The sequence below is a fragment of the Sturnus vulgaris genome, chromosome 5 (assembly GCF_052056855.1).
Source record: "Sturnus vulgaris isolate bStuVul1 chromosome 5, bStuVul1.hap1, whole genome shotgun sequence".
In the NCBI taxonomy this organism is placed as follows: Eukaryota; Metazoa; Chordata; class Aves; order Passeriformes; family Sturnidae; genus Sturnus; species Sturnus vulgaris.
This window is the reverse complement of record NC_142247.1, coordinates 12,924,371-12,940,993: the sequence shown is the minus strand read 5'-3', so window position 1 is coordinate 12,940,993 and position 16,623 is coordinate 12,924,371. Positions and strand designations below refer to the sequence as shown.

Sequence of the window (16,623 nt, the reverse complement as noted above, 5' to 3'; positions counted from 1 at the left end):
TGATAGGACAGTACAGGGAAAGAAAGGTAAGTGAATTTTAGGACAACCTCTCTACATTGTGTTATATAAAATACCAAGAGGGACGTGTCAGCTGAGCCACAAGTAACCATGAAAAATACATTGTTTATGAAAAAGACAAACCCTTCAAGAGCAATTACAAACTTTCCACAGCATCAGCAGGAAAAGGAATGTATTTAATCACTGACTGCCACCATGCCTGACTTCCAGCAATAGACTGCTACTAGAGCATTTGTATTTTCCTTGGTCTTTTGCTACGTTTCTTCACACATGGGCAAGAACAAATGAGCGCTGCACATCCTCAGTAGCACCTTGAGGAATTGCTGTCCCTGAAAAGCAGTTACATTTACCTTGGAGATTGGCCCAAGCATTCCAAATCTGGTTCCATTTTTCTGTGGACAGGCTCCTCTGAAAAAGCATTTGCAATGGCTGCTAGAGGGAGCCTGTCAGACCTGTAGGGCAGTTCCATCAGTGCCTCAAGACACAGAGTGTGAAACAAGTTCCAGCCCAAAGCTGCTTAACCAGACATGCACAATAATTCAGGACTACCAGAAAATCTGTGCAGGGATACACCAAAATTCCTTTGGACAACCACTGGTATCCATCTCAGGGGCTGTCACAGCCTGCTGGCTATCACAGACTGGTCAGGACATGACTATCTGCAGAGCTAAACGTTTTAAGGCAACTTTAGGATTATGTGACTACTGGATCATATTGCACCATTCAGAAAACCTAATTCAGAATACTCGCACGCAATTTATAATTTCTTCCTGGAAGCCATTCTGAAACAAAAGTGAAACCTCAATTTTAAGTATCTCAAGCAATAGCACCTAGTATTCATGGCTTTCAATCTTGAAAATCCTCGTCTTATTTCCAGCCTTAGCTTCTAGCCACTTACCTTTTTCCCAGCTACACAGAATAGCTGCCTGCTAACTCAGTTGTTCCTTTCCTGAAAGACAGGGAAGATGATTCTGGTTTTCTCCATACCCACAATGGGCACTAAGCTTGGGGTAGAACATAAGCCTGTTTTGTGACTTGAATTGCTCAGGAGTTTCACCTGTAGCTGTAACCAGGCTTGCAAGGGCCTCTGACATAGCCAGAATTTCTGACGGGCACCTCACTGTTCTAGGATTGTTGTATTTTAATCAGATTTAGGGAGCCAAAGTGGGCTAAGTGTCACAGAAGCATGTGCGAAGCAGCATGCAATCTAGTCTTTTGCCTTCCCAGCTCCCAGTCATTCACATTCTGGCAACATCTCCCTTGAAGTCCCCAAATACCCCCAGCCTGACAAAGAACAAATATCAGCTTCTCTGAAGCTACAGCAAAGAGAAAATGGCAGCTAAAAAAATGCATGAGGCCAACTTCAAAGTTGTTGAATTTGGTGCTTGGGCTTTTAAAAACCTGTCATTTGGGAGGAAGGGTGGGAGGCTGCTCTTTCCCCCTCCTTTTCATTAAACAGCTTTTCAGAACTTGGGAGAGCTACAGCTCTCATTATGCATTCCTCCTTCTGGAAATAAATACTTGTGTAGGTTGTCACATTAGTCAGTAGATAGATGACAAAAACAAATTACAGCCTGGCACGGAGCCATGCATTGTGTGTATATGTGTTACAACAGAGTATCTGCTATTACCACGGTGGTTGATTCTTCAGAGGGTGGAATCTTTTCCAGGAGCAGAAGTCCTATAGTGAGGACTGTCCAAAGAAGAAGCAGAGAATTATGACTGTTCATTCCTTTCCCCTCAAGGAGATATTACACAAACTCCCCATATGGCTCATTGCTACACAGAGAAATCCTACTCCTTCAATTCTTCTTCCAGCTCTCTGAAGTCAAAAACAAGCTAAGCAGTACCACAGCTCAGTTCAGCCTTTAAATAAGCTGGGGCTCTCCAGAAGGATAGGAACCAAAAATTTATTTGTCTTTTCAAGGTTCCACAGAATGTGTCCCCTCTTTTTCTCTCATTGTACACGTTTCAATCAGTTTTCGTGACAGTTACGATGCCCAAATCAAATTCTTTTTCAAAAAATAACAAGATTTTAAAAACATGCCCAGTGTCCAACCCTCACTGTGAACAACTAGGATTTTTCAGTCTGAGAGAACAACATTCTGGATTATTACCTGATAGGTCCTCTGCAGAAAAGATGAGCCCTACTGCATTCCTGTCTCCATGTTTTGCATGTGTGAAAATATGAGCCAGGGAAGTTATTCAACAAATAATCAAAACTTTGCGCTAACCTGGAAAAACAGATGATTGTTTTTGAGAACCTAAGGCAGAGGAGACTAAGCTGCACAATCAGATTATCTGATGCAGATATTTCAATAAATAAATGGAGTTGCTTAAATTGTTCCTGGATCAGATGGAAGATCTGTTGTTCTTGTGACACGCCTGCCCACTGTTATGCTGCCATAACTCTGGAGCTGTAGTGGAAACTACAGTGTGGGACCTACAACTGCATCATTGCTCACCAGAGAGGGGTGAGAAAGAAACTCATAGCCTGCCTTCCACCCATTTCTCTCACCTTAAGATACCTTTACTTTGGCCTAACTTTTTGTCTCTAACTTTAGGATACTTTTACACACCACAGTGTAACAGCTACACATCACTTTCAGTAGGACAGTACCAGTAATATCATTGTTCAAATATTTCTGAACAGGTCACTGAATGCAAATGAACAAAATTTAAAAACCAGTCAAATGCAAAAAACTTTTTACCATTTACATTCAGAATATTGACGAAAGTAATGTATTAAAATTCTGTATCCCAACTAATCAGAGAAACAACTTAAAAATATTGTGGGGGTTTGTCTCCTTTAATAATTGTGTAGGAGTGGTGTGATCAAACTTCCAGAAATAATCGCTAGAAATACAATTATTTGTACAAATTAAAGTGGAAAATTTATGCAATCACATAATTCCTACAACCAGGGCTTTAAAAAAAAAGCACTGTATGACACACAATATCCCTGCTAGGGCTTGTGGTTCTCCATTTATATGCTATAAACTCAAACTGGGCAATGATAAGAAATTTTCTAGCACCATTTTACCTTATGCTGCTGTTCAAAGCTCACATTTCAGTCCTTACTCATTCTTGGTGAGTCACAAGCTTTTCAAGCTTCTAACATTTGCGTATCAAACCAGGCCAGAACTTCAATTACTGTAAGCAGTGACAAGGCATCAGTGTTCCTCTGATTCACCATTACCACACCCATGTTTGAAGAACTCAGCAGAAGGGTTAAGGACTGGGTATAAATGTGAATATTCACGTAAGTTCAGCACACTGAAGCCAATTTTGCACCTCCTAAGGATCAATACTCATACGCTACTCATGATTTTAGAGACTATCTTGGCAATGTTTGTCAGCTTATGCCAAGGACATCGTGCTCTGGATTCACATTGATGGCATCTGAAATGCCAAAGTCCTAAGTGCTTTTGTGACTCTGGGCCCGTTTTCTTATAGTGCTTAATACAGACAATTATATTTTAGTGCTGTTATAAAATACTTATATTCTGTGATTTAAAAAACCCCTCAGTTTAAATCACCTCTTTGCTATGAGACACCCACACAGCACTGCACCAGCAGCTCAGAGTAATACAGAAGGTACAGTTATTTACTTGAGGGGGGGTTGCTTGTTTGTTTGAGCTAAACTGCAACAATAAAAGAAAACATAGGCAGTAATGACCTTTTGTTTACAGAGATATAATATTGCCAGATTTTATGCTTTACAGGATTTTGCTAACTGCAGCAGAGCTCAGAAATAATACCCAACAGTTTTTAAAATTCCTCTCCAAGAAAACAATCATATCCACAACTAACATCCACAACTAACATCCACAACAGGGAACTTGGACACACCAAGTAGGAAAGTATCTGGTTTGTTCCTGTATTTTATTTTATTTTATTTTATTTTATTTTATTTTATTTTATTTTATTTTATAATCCATTGCTAACACAAGCACACCCAAACACACGTCTAATAAGTGCCCTTGATGGCATCCATGTAGCTCTTTCTGTCTTAATGATTGGTTTGTAATGAAATATTTGAAAGCACTGGGCTGCTTCAGAATACACTTCACACATAAATGCAAATCAATAAGAAATATGAGCATTGTCTTTCAGACAGCTTCAGGTCTCTCTACAGTCTCCTGTATTTTGTTTTGTTTGGCATTTTAAAATAGTAGTTAATGATGACTGCTTACATCAGACTAGTAATGATTTTTCAAGCTTTCTTTTCTCCTCACTATATCAATTTCAAAGACTCTAGACTAAATTAATCTATATTCCTAAATTATATCAGCATACTGGTGAATTTTAGCACTCAATGTTGTCCTTTCAAAAGACAGAACTGCAGGAATCTTTTTCTGTGTGTCTTTCAGCCAGCAGGGACAGTTCTGGGACTGCAATTGCTGAAGTGCCCCTATGCCACAGACTCATAGAATCAGTAATGAAAAAGACCTTTGGGAACCCTGAGTCCAACTGTTAAGTTCTGAACATCAAATCAAATTTGGGGGTCTGGAACACAGTGAATCAGACCAGATCTCTCATAATATCAGATCTGAAAAATTAGTTGGATGCTGGAATCAAGGTGGAGGAGTGAAAGTCTCACTATATCTGGTTTAATAATATTTTGGGTTCTAGATTTTCCTTTTCAGCTTCATACTTATCAAAAACCGTATCAGCTCCTGAACTATAAAATCTGGGAAAAGGCCTGCACTGCTTCTGTTGGGAACCCTCCAAGCCCTGTTCTAAATAAAACAGCTTCAGTGCTGAATAGTCAGTCTCAGTGCACAAGACCAGGCTTTATGAGAAAGGCTGAATCAGTTAATAAATAGCACAGGGAGTTTTTGGTTCAAATGACAGGTTCTCAACACTTTTCAGAAAAAAACTGGACAGGTACAAAATAAATTAAAGCAGAGTGGATAATTTAGATAGTCCAGTCTCTGCTCTGGATAGGATCTGTGGATCTCCTGAGATTATTTCTATGACTTCTAACTGTGATCCTAATTCTGAAAATTTGGCAGGGAAGACCAGAGTATCTCACATTACTAAATATGTCAAATGAGGACAGAGAGTGGAATTGAAAAATAATAAGTTCAGCAAGACCAAACTAAAAGTGTGTCCTTATCTTTGAGGATTTATCCATTTAGTGGGAGATTTGGCTGTATGGTTTCCTTTCACAGCACAGAGCCACAGCTTTGCTCCAGGGAGCTGTGCTGTAACAGATTCCTTGGAGAATCCTGATGTGCCCAGGTTTCATGCCTGTGCACAGCTGAAGCACTTTGTCATTTGTCTCCTTTCACTGAGTCCATCTTGATATGTATGAACAATTTGAGCATGATGAGGGTCCTTCAGCTTTCTTTTTTAACAAATCATTCCGATTTTAACTTTCTAAATTTCATATTACTTAATGGGCACTTAATCTTCTTTTCAAAGGTGCATACTAGGGAGAAAAACTACAGATTCCAGTTTCTGAATATCTAGATAAAAAAGGTTTCTCCGCGTTAAGAAAAAGGTTAAACACATTTAAAAGAATTTCAAGAAAAGCAGTTTCTAAAGACTGTTTCTATGCCAAATGGAAGCGTTGCAAGGAGGAAGGAGAAACAATATATTGCAACACAGTAACAGTAATGCAACAGTAAATCATCTGCAATCTGCTTGTCCTTTTTTCAACTCTTCTACCATGCCTTTCTCTTCCCTCTTCTTCCTAGCGAGTCTTGAATCCATCTTCCTTCTTCTAAGATCCACAATTTTAATCTTAAAGTTCACCATATTTTGTAACTGGTGGGGTGTTATCTTTTTCAGTAGAAAAACACCTAAAGAGAAGGTTCTGTTGTAATCAGTGTAATTCTTTCTCTGATGGCAAACACAAATGATGGGGAATATATACTAGAGAAGCCAGTCCTGACATTCTGCACCCTGAGCACTGTTTTGACCCTACCCTTGGTAAAGGTTACTGTTAGACCAGGAAAAGCTCCAGAGGTTCATAAGGTAGTAAAATAGCTTCATATGATGACCAATGATAAGGAAAACCTTATACAAAAGGAATTATTAGAATTATGTTGCTTCAGATTCACATAGAACTGACACAGAACGTGAGAAAGGTTTGCTAAATCTTAAATGGCTCAGACAAAGTAGGTGGAGATTAGTTTTTTATATCTCATTCAGTAAGAGAAAAGGTAATCCAATTAAACAAGTGGAAGCCAAGTTCAAAACAGAAAAGTCTTTCGGAAGGACACTGTGGGGACTGAAAGCTCTCATGGGACCATGGGAAGATTAGGGATCCTCATGGAAAAGAATACCACCAACGGTGTCTAAATACATGGAGACTATGTTTGGATCAGGAAACCTGGGATGAAATCGCTGTCAGAAGAGTCTTTGATAAAATATCCCATATAACTGTCTTGCTCCTTGATTTAGCTTCTGGCTGCTAACACAGACACAATGCTGATGGACGTTCAGTCTGACCCAGGGCAACCATTATTAGGTAATAGTAATCAGATCTTTGGGTTTTAATTCGATTTTTGTGAATGATATGTAATTGAGAAGAACTCGGTTTACAGAAAGCAGGATGGCTTTGAGATCATAATGTTTAAGAGCATAATTTTTTTCAAATGCAAACCTGATTTTGAATCAGTGAGAGCTAGGCAAATAGGGGTGTTCCTGGTGCCAATTACTCTGAATCATTTCCCAAGTATTAAAATGTGGCTATTTGAAAGTTCTATGAGGAGAAAGAAGAGTTCAGGCCTTGCTGATGACGAAAAATAAAATAAAAAATATTTTAGAAATCAACGGAACAATAATTGCAACAATTGCAATTTTCAAAAAGGCTTATGTCTGATTATGGTCAATCAGAAAAAAAAAGCAATCATTTTCTTTTAAGGAAAACCTTTGTTTTCTAATTAATATAATTCCTTTTGAAAAATCTTTCCCTTTCATGCAAATACTGAGTTGTCTATATTTTATCTTACTGGTTACTGTGCTGCTTTCAGCCTAACCTCAGTGAGCAGAGCTGAAGAAAATTTAAAACAGCAAAAGAGTCTGGCAGGAGACTGACCTGTTCTCCCAGCATGTGCTTTCTGAACTGAGGATGTGAAAGTAGCTGTAAGCTGGCAAAAATTTTGAAGCCATTCTGCATCTTCTGCAGCCAGCCTGGGGTCAGTGTTTTCTCTCCTACTTGACTGGCAGAAACTGAAGTGAAAAATGTAGTGGGCTGTCCACATAGTCTTTGAGAACAAATAAACTGGATGTCCTTTCAGTACTATGAACTTGGGGGACCAAATATTTTCCTCATTTAAATTGGGACTAAATGACACAGTGCAGGTGGAATGTGGTAATTTTCTAACTACACAGGAAATGGTAACATTTCCTGCACAATATCTACTTTTGAATACTCCAATTTTCATCTTTTTTTTCTCCCCTGGTGAATACATACAATGTTCTACTTGATCAAATGCTAACAAGAGTGTCAAGAAGCCAAAAGTGCCCCCAGTCCTACACAGATTTAAACAAATTAAATCAAGCTCAGGGAAGACTGCAATGTTTGACTTCTGCTGAACTGGGAGGTTGTAATCAATTAAAGCACTGGGTATATCTTATATCCTGCTGTAGGACTCTCCTCTGCAAGTCAGAATTCAATCAATAATTGCTATCAGATAGGAAATTTCCCCAGTTACATGCGTTTTTTCTCACATAGAGTGATACACGTGATCGTTCAATGGTCATTAGACCAGGCTCAGCTATTTTGCACCATGGTGGTTAAAAATCTAACACTTCAGGGTCAGTCTTTACTCCATTAAAAAGTTAATAAATAAGTTTTGATTAAGTTTGAATGTTCCACATGACACAGCAAAAGGATGTTATCCCTAGAGTATTGGCTAGTAGTTAAATACTCTCAAAATAATGCTGTTTTAGGCAATATTAACAGCCATGAAGAGACAAGGTGGCAGCATCTGCTGTGCTTATCTGATGTAGTCACATCAAACATCAGTATATACCTGTGAGGTAAAAAGACTTTCAGAAAGTGAAAGAATAGATATTCATGGAAAAGTGTGGAAAAACTTTGCATCATATTTCTCATAACATCCCTCGTGGATATGAAAGACTTGTCTACACTGGTAACCACTCCAGTTATCTGGGACAACTTAAATTTATGTCCTTATTAATTATACAAGTGTACACAAGATGTAACAGACACCAATAATAAAATCAAGGAGATAACTACACAAACATATATATGAGACCATACAAATTTTTATATACATAGGTGCATGTATGTATATACATAAAATTAAATGCTAAAATGAACCATTTGACTGATGTGATAGGGATTACTTTTTTACTATTTTAAGTACTTTTCATTCTACTATATTACAAGTAATTTGTACAATGGAGCTTGCCATATTAAGTATCATTTCAGTCATTAGGTGGTAACTGCACCAGTTCCTCAACAAATGTCTCTTCAGTTTGTCTTTGGGTGATTTTCTGGTATTAATTTCTAACTCAAGCACTTTAAATAGTATTCATATGAAAGGAAACTGAAAGCAAACAAAAACTTGTTCTTCAAATAAGACCTTTTTTTTTCAAGTTTATTTCTCTAGAAGTACAATGTTCGTATCTGTGGAATAAAACAGTGAGATCCATAGAGGAGAATTTCATATTTTTATGTATGTCTCCACTAGATGGTCACAAAAAAAAAAGAAGATAAACAAACTCTTGACTTTCCTCTTTGCCAAGCTACCACTTTTCTAAAGGGCCCAATCTATGTGCTAATTCTGATTCAGATCTTATACACTGTTTTGAAACTGGACTGCACATTTGAATCATAAGAATATTCCAATTCAGGAAAAAAATTGGCACAAAAATAGGAAATGCAGTATGTTATTATATTTCCTAGTCTTCCTTTAGATACTACTGCTAGTGTATCTAACTGAAGGGATTGATTTTAAAGAATGATGGAGTGTCCCTCAGCTCTTTTATATCTCTGCTTGGCCATACATTCATGTAAATGTAGCAAGAAAAGGGAAGGAAAGGGGGGAAAGTAGCCTCCAAATGTCATGCCAAGAAAAATACCAAGTTCATGTACAACAGTTCTGTAAGAGCAGTTGCAGTGTCAGGGCAGCCACATACAAGCCCTTTGCCTTCCTCCTTTAGCATTCATCCATTATTTTAAGCTTTACCCCATGAAAAGGCACAAGTTCATTTAAGAATTCACACTGAACTTTTGTTGAGCCATGAATCCAAATATATAACGAGTTTCAAACAGCTTTCACAGAAGTTACATTAGTAGCAGGAGTTGTGCATGAAGACAACTCCTGGCCAAGTGGGACCAAATATTCTGTTTTCCTCTAAGTCTGTATTTTAGAAAGAACAGCATGTTTTAATGAAAAACTATAGTAAGCTGAAAACTAGCTTCATATTTGTAGCTAACTAAGAAAAAATAGTCTTACAATGTGAACCATAGTTAAAGATTCCTTTTACAATTTCAGTTCTCCTGAAAGAAACACCTTGACTTTCCTTCTGCCAGAATGAATTCATCAGGCATTTTCTCCAGGGAGACACAGAGCTGCAATGGCTGAGTCTTCCACTTCTTTCAAATACTACATAGAAATGTCATTGGGGAATTTTCCTAAAGCTTTATGAGAAAAATAAAATAAAAATCACACCACTGTGCTAGAGGTACAAACAGAGAATTCAGTAATTCATATACTGATTAAAAGATTCCTTGTGGTTTTGGGGGTTTTTTTAAAGCTCTAGACTTGAATCTGTTCCTTCCACTCTGGAGACGAAGATTTCCTGTGTGCATTATTCACGTTTATTGTTTCAGAAACATGCATCCAGTGAGACAGTGTGTTTTGCAAATGATGCAATATAAAGACTTCCCTTTTCAGCCTTATCTAGAGAAAAAGTAATGTAACTTCTAATTTTCTCATCTCATGCAGAATGTCACTCTGCTCTATGCTTCAGGGCCCAGATGATACTCACACTGAAATCTCCCTATCTGATATCCCACTGGAGAAACCTGCACTAGAACTGGAAATTGTTTCATAATTTGAATGTGCTGTGTTCCTCTAATCAGAGACTCTTTTAACACACTAATTTTATGCCTTTTAGCATCACTTTGACACCAAGTAATCAAAAAAGTACATGAGCTGGGGACAGTACTAAATTAGTGGCATCTGATCCAAAACAAAGAATGAAAAAAACCCACCCTGCTGACTCTAGATCACAATTCACTCATGCATGCAAGATAACAACAGATTGATTACTTTTTGGCCTCTTGGCACATTTACAGTTAAATTGCTTCATTTGTAAAGGAATCAATATTTCTAATTATGTAAATTATAGTATTAACAATATAATCATCTACAGTGGAAGTGAAACAAGGATATAACCCAATATTCTGGATCTATTCCAGTACAGTTTTCAGCTCAAAATACATTCTTTACGCAAATAAAGAAATAGAAGCACAATAATATTGGGTCCCAGGGACCTTGGGCAGTCATCTCATTCCAGCTCGGAGGTAGGTTCAAATCCATTCTGGTATATCCAGACACTCCCTACAGGTGTACTGAGGCTTTTTAATGCTCATTAAAGTAAATCCACCACCTTTTTCACCTCTGCTTCTGAACTGGTATACCTAATTTCCCATGTTTCTAAAGGCTGGTTTTTATGTGATCTTGTTCAGCAGCCTTTTTTAATTGCTGTAACTCAAGAAGCCTCGATTTCTAAACGCAAAAACGTACAGGATCAATTGCTGTGTGTGATGATGCAGGAGATGGCTGTGGAGAACTCTGTGCTCCACCGTGGGATTGCTGTGTCACAGAGCACCTTGGTGCATACAAAGCCTGACAGTATAGTTTATGCATCTTCCACTCTGCAGGCAAGAAATACATCTTGATGGTTCCACCCAAAGCGGTTTGACTGTAGGTGATGTACGGCCAAGGACTGAGAAAATCGGCTTGGTTGCACAGTATCTGCAGAGGATTGACTGAAGCAGCTGGTTCAGGGGCTGTCTACAGTCTTCCCAGAAAGAAAGCAAGCCAGTGTAAAAGCTGGAGTTCAGAAAATTAGCCTGAGAAGAACATGTAGCACTGAGCATATTGTGGAGCAAGGCCATGCTGCCAGAACCAGAGAAATTGAAGATACAGGTGAAGAAAAAAATCCATCAGAGAACAAGCCACACCAAGGCACAGGAATCCCTTAATTGCTAAGTAACATCCAAGACCAGAAGGAGAACTGAACCGGGGGGGGAAAAAATTGTAAGTATTTATTATTTTGCCAAAACCTGTATATTCCTAAACCTAGTTAAAAGATAAATGCTTCTGTGATCCTTACAAAATTGATGTTTACTGCTTTTCACAATGACAAATTCCCAAAGAGAGAAATAGTAAACAAGGTGTTCAATGCCCACAGCTCTCCTGGAGACAGGGAGAAGAAATATAGGCACACAGCACTGAAGAAAATCAAAACATACTTATGTAATGGTAACGGAATTTACCGGTCTGCTGGGGAAAAAATGGGTATTCATTTATAAAACTTTCCTCTGCCCACCCAGTGCTTTTTCAATCCTGCAGCATTTTGAGCATGGATTACAAGGATGGGCTGATTGTGGAAATGCACCCCCATAAACCCAAAGTAGGTAAATTCTGTGTCCCTTACAATTGTGGAGAAGAACAGTTACACACTGAATCTGGTGTCAGACCTACACCTGGCTCACTGATGCCTCACACTCCATGTCTGCATTGCTAGAATTCAAAATGAAGATCCATCCAAGGGACTGATCCCAGATAGCCTGATGTGAAAACATTTGGCTTGGCATAATTATTTTCACAACATATAGATTAATCTGAATACTTAAATTCTTCTTGCAAGCTCCTAACTAACATTACTCAACTGCAGAATTTCTAATTACAAGTATTACCATTTCTAATCTCTTGAAGCTCTGCCTGCTGTGTCTGCATCTGAGTCATCACATTAAAGGCCCTCTGTTTTCTCACTGCATTCTTCTCAGGCCTTCAAATGTTAATAAACTAGAATAACAAAACTGGAGGATAACAGTAGGTCTGAGTAGGGGGAGAACACATTTCAAGTTAAATTTAAGGCTTTCTAGTAGTGGGGGACACTTGAGAACTAGTTTGGGGTTTACATAGGCAGATGTCTGAAAATACTGAGTTTTTCTGATCACACAACAAAGAACCTGAGCTGGAGGACAGAAAGAATGAAAGAAAAAATGAAAGAGATCACGAACATTAAACACAGAGACTAAAGTTCCACTATAATAAATAAGACACAATCCATATCCTTGAGCTCCCTGCTCTTTGCCAGTCTTTGGAGTGGTCTGCATACCACCCAAGAGACACTCACACCAGCTTTTAGGTGCTCCCAAACCCAACAGACAATGAAGTCATATGGAACAGAAAGCATAAATACTTTTGGAATTTATGACAGTAAAGCCTTATGGTATGAAAATGCAGTAAGGGAAATGCAATATCATTCTGGCACAAATCAATAGATTCTAACTGCAGGGCAAATTTTAATATTATAACACAGTTAATCCATGGCCAAATTTGTCTTAGTGGATTGTTAATGTTCTTTTTAAAACAAACAGGCCAGGTAATTTTGCTCCTTTTCTTCCTTGGCAAGCTCCTTTCATCACACCTCCACATCTCTCTGAAAAAAGACACATCATGACTAGTTTTTAAATCTATAAAGTTAAAAACCTCTACAGTAGGGAAGTGGAACAGCATAAAATTATATTCACATGAGTAAAATACAGCCTGCCAAGAGGAAAAATGTTTTAATTTGTCACTGCTGGTTGTGGATTTGGAGCGCCAAAATTATTAAGGTCAGAACGCTGCAGTGAGTGGCATGTGTAACATCTACTCAGTGCACACTCAAGCATCTCACTGTACACAGCACTGATCAAAGGCAGCCTTGAGAGGGCACATAACAATAAGATCATCCTTCAAAGAGGAAAGAAAAGAACTTGTGAAAAGGAACTGGCCGGGTCCTCCATTATCAACAAGAGAGAAATGCCTGATCCTTTGATGGCAGGCTTACTTGAACTGGGAGGGAACTGAGAGCTTCTGCAGTGCCTCTGTCTTGCAGACACTTTAGGAACAATGCTGCCACTTCTACTCCCCACCTGTAGAACTCAATGTGACCCAGCCACCTCTGGGGACAGGGAATACTGGATAAAAACATTCCTACTCGCTTGTCCTGACCCTGCCTCAGTCCTCGCTGAAGTGATTTCCAATAGTGGAACCACACATTCAGTCACTGAAGCAGCTTTACACAAGTCATGTCTGGGGCCTCATCCTGGACTAGCCACGGGTGCTGCCTTTAGGAACCACCTCTCTTGCAGCCAACACCCAAGAAAGGAAGCTCAGTCCAGGAGACTAGAAAATTGACCTCTGGTGAAGGAGGAAAAACTAGGGGAAAATATCAGTCTGGGAAATTTCATTTGTCCTCATGCACCCTGTTAATATACAATTACTGAATGGGAGGGATAAGGTAAGGCTGTTTTGATATGCTTTAACTGGGCATCTCTGTAACTAAATGAAGCTTTGGGTATTCTTTGAGTTTATCTTGGATTTCTCAGTTTTATTGGTCTTGTTTTCTAACAGAAATATTGTGACTTATAAGATTTCTTATACATGCTTTCAAGATTTAAACCATTGTACTATTCTCATCTGTCAAGAAATAACAGAGGGAGAAAATTTACATGTGTATAGTATTACAGCTCATGCAAACAAAAGGAGCACAAAGAACGCAAAGAAAAAGTACACAGAAGTTTTGAATCATTATTCACAAATAACACCAAAAAAATCATCTTCCAAATGAGCTTGATTTTCACTGGCACTTTGGTTGCCTATTATGGCAGGTGGATTTTTGGGATTTTGTCCTCCAGTTGTTACTAGGGAGTCACATGGACACTGCTGTTCAACATTTACACTTTGCATTGTCTTCCCCTGATATATTCCTCTTCCTTCTCTTTTTCTACTTCATGTCACTCTTTGTTCTGCCTGTGCCAAGGGCCCAGGCACACAAAAACCCAGTGGGACATGCCTGGAGGCAATAAGGATGGCAGTAAAGCAGCAGGGCTCTGTGTAGTAAAGTCTGTTGTAAAGTCTATTGTTTATCCAGGTGCCACTTGGATTGGCTCAGAGAATTCCTTTCTCATCCTTGAGAAATCTCACTGAAGACTGAGCCACCTGGCTCTCAGGAAGCTCCCAAAACTCACCCGTGGCAGCTATGGATTGAAATTTGAGGGAATTTGCTTTGATAATGAAAAATAGGCTTGACCTGCAATGTCTTTTATTAGGGTTTGAAGACCTCTTTGATCATTTACAGAGGGGTGTAAAGCAGCCATTTGTATATAAGAAACATCTTTTCTAAGTGCCCAATTTTAACTAACAATGCCTACAAAACCACTACATGTTCTTAAAACCTTAATTCAAAGAGACAGAGCTTTTCCTATTTGTGCAGTCCACAAATTTTCCCATGTAACTGTGAATATCAGGACTACAAATTTGAGCATAGCAGTAATAAGACTTCCTCAGACCTTCTGAGCCTTTTGTTACCTCTCACAGACCCCTCAGGTCATGCTGAAAGCCATTGATCTAGTTATATTCTTCTGCATGGAGAACTAGAAGCACTGGTCACCATAAAGCACCAGTAATAAACTGAGTCCTAATGATGCCCATCTCTTCCTGGAATCCCAAAGAATTCCTGAATCACTAATGAAATATATCACACCTCTTCCTTTTTAAAGTACCTAGATATTACTATGATTGTTACTTCTGTAGATGACACAGGCTTGGGAATATCAACAGAGACAATGCATAGGCTAAGGTGCATGCCCTAGACAAAACGTGTCCTGAATAGCTACTGGGATCAAGCAGGATCTGGCCCTGTGTAGACATACATGTGTTTTCCAACCTAGTAGAAAAAGTTGGTGTCAGATGCAGGAACTGAGCCAAGAATACTGAGAAGTTAATTTACATGAAATACTCTATAGGAAATGGATCTGACAAATCCATATCCAACATAAAACATTGAACTAAGGATACTTTTGCAAGACTGTTTCACTCATAGATTCTGATTTGGGAATTACAAAACTCTTCAAGTTAAGTGAATGGCTGGATCTGTGTCAGGGGAGGTTTAGTCTGGATATCAGGGAAAGTTTCCTCCCCCAGAGGCTGTGGGGCACTGAACAGGCTCCCCAGGGAATGGTCACAGCCCCAAGGCTGCCAGAGCTCCAGGAGTGTTTGGACAACGCTCCCAGGGATGCACAGGGTGGGACTGTTGGGGTGTCTGTGCAGGGCCAGGAGCTGGACTCGATGATTTTGATGGGTTGCTTCCAGCTCAGGTTATTCTGTAATTCTAGAATTTTAATAAATCTCAGGTGGGATAAATTCAGGCAGTGTATCTTAACTAAGGCAAAGGATCAGAAGTAAACTGAAATTCACTCCAACTTCTTTGCTAGACACTTTACAGTTATTTACATATTGTCCCAAAAGGGTCTTTAAATATTTGTGCTTTCCCTGCCTTAAGTCAGGAAGGCTAATGAGTGAAAGCTGATTTTTCTCCTGTTATGCCAAATCAGAAATTATTTTGGACTCTAGTCAGAGATACAAGTGTGTGAATTACAACAGTCCTGTTCTCATTCACATGCATAACAAAGCAGCTCATATTAACATCACTGGAAAGGCAAATGAGCTTGGAAAAGGAGCGTTTTCTTCAGCCAGAATAAGATCATGTAAATCTACTACCCATAATAGCTATAAGCAAAGCAACACCAGTGGAGAATCATTTACTTTAGATGTTCAAGATTACAACTGAAATAACACCTGCACAACCATTTAAAAAAGTAAAATATCTTACATAATTTTAAAGCTGTTTTTCCTACTTGCTCCTTGCTGCCTAAAAAGCGTAGCTACATTGCCCTGACTGTCTTTGAGAGGCTCCATGGCTACACTCCTTCATTTTGGAGCTAAAGACACAGTAGCACGTGCTGACCTCTTTGATTCCCACTGTCAGACTTTCAAAACTTAGCCATGTTAATTTCTGCCAGTTAAATTGGAATATTTAAAAAAACCTGTGCTAGCAGTTGTAAAGCCTATGTGCTGAGGAGGGGGAGGAGAGGCTTGTTGGCAGCTGGCACTTTATTATGAGGCATTCAAAAAGCCTGACAGATGATGCACTTTCCTAAGACACTGTGAACTACATGCCTTCAGAAGAAATTGTAATAGCTAGTGAGGTTTGGGGTCGCTTGTACATTATATTCTCTGCTTTCCAGGGAGATGGATGCAGCATTTGATATATCCTCTTCGTGCAATATGAATTCAGATGGTGGCTGACAGGGTAGATTTAGAAGTAAGATTTATCTCAAAGCATGTTTCCATGTTTACACACTCAGCATCATTTTTCACATCCACCTTTAACCATTATTCCTCTTTGGCAGTAGAAGTCGGGGTTTTAATTATATGAAATTTTTCATTGTAATGAAAGGAAACATAAAGATCCTTGTGAACACACTCACATCTATAACTTATTTACAATGTGTTTACAGAGTTCCAATAATTCATGCTCCTAACAGTAGAAGAC

General features: G+C 38.8%; 1 protein-coding gene across 4 annotated transcripts in view; it reads right to left on the bottom strand.

The window, feature by feature from the left end:
- Positions 1-16,623, bottom strand: part of PHF21B (PHD finger protein 21B) — a 158,666-nt gene that overhangs the window by 78,569 nt on the left and 63,474 nt on the right. The gene's annotated exons all lie outside the window — the stretch shown is intronic.